Here is a 1,150-nt window from a genome sequence, read left to right on the forward strand (position 1 = left end):
CACGTAACACAGTTGTCAAAGTACTGACAATATTGTAAACCTAATGGCTGCCAAGGTTGTGTCCAATCAATTCACTCGATTCTGCCGTTTACTGAGCACGTCCTATCTGTGGAATGCCGGTGGACAGACAGACACATGCTCAGGGATGTACTGAGGTAAAGTCTGTCACCAAGGACCCCAGGACCTGCCTGAGGGGCACTATTAGATTGAAATATGGAGATCAAATCGAGAAGAATTCGGATCTCGGGAGTTTCTGACCACATTTAATGTCTCCAGAGCAGAGACCAGGAAACCAGAGTGTCCCATTGTGTCGTGGTCCTCATTTACCAGACAGGACACATTCTGTTTCTGCATCATTTTACTACCCTAGAGCCAGCGGGGCCACGCTAGGACAAGACAACCACTAGAAAGTGCTGGAATGTGGCCAGAGCTGAGACGGTGCTCCCTACTTCTCATACATGGGCTCATCTCATAGGCTTTTTTTTTTTTTTTAAGATTTTATTTATTTATTTGACAGAGAGAGACAGCGAGAGAGGGAACACAAGCAGGGGGAGGGGGAGAGGGAGAAGCAGGCTTCCCGCTGAGCAGGGAGCCCGATGCAAGGCTCGATCCCAGGACCCTGGGATCATGACCTGAGCCGAAGGCAGACGCTTAACAACTGAGCCACCCAGTTGCCCCTAAATTTTTGTTTTGTTTGCAAACATTCTGTACTCTCATTACATTGTTCTTTTTTTTTTTCTTTAAGATTTATTTGAGAGAGAGAGCACAAGAGGGAAGGGAGAAAGTGGGAGAAGCAGACTCTCCTCTGAGCAGGGAGCCTGATGTGGGGCTCGATCCCAGGACCCCAGGATCATGACCTGAGCCAAAGGCAGACGCTTAACAACTGAGCCACCCAGGTGCCCCACTTCCCAAAAATGTTTATTAAATGCCCACTATGGGCAAGGTGAGGTGGTGGATATAAAGGTAAACATGGCCAATGGTCCCCACCCTCCAGGTTCCTTGCAGAGAACAGGTCACAATAGGCTGTTTTAATAACTTGTGGGAAGTGAGCTAACTGGGCCAAGGCAAAGCCTAATGGTCAGAAGAATGGCATCAGTGAAAGAAAACAGCATGAACCAATGTGATAGGACATTGGGAATCAACAGCTGGA

The sequence above is a fragment of the Mirounga leonina genome, unplaced genomic scaffold, assembly GCF_011800145.1.
Source record: "Mirounga leonina isolate KUSES-001 unplaced genomic scaffold, KU_Mleo_1.0 Mir_493, whole genome shotgun sequence".
In the NCBI taxonomy this organism is placed as follows: domain Eukaryota; kingdom Metazoa; phylum Chordata; class Mammalia; order Carnivora; family Phocidae; genus Mirounga; species Mirounga leonina.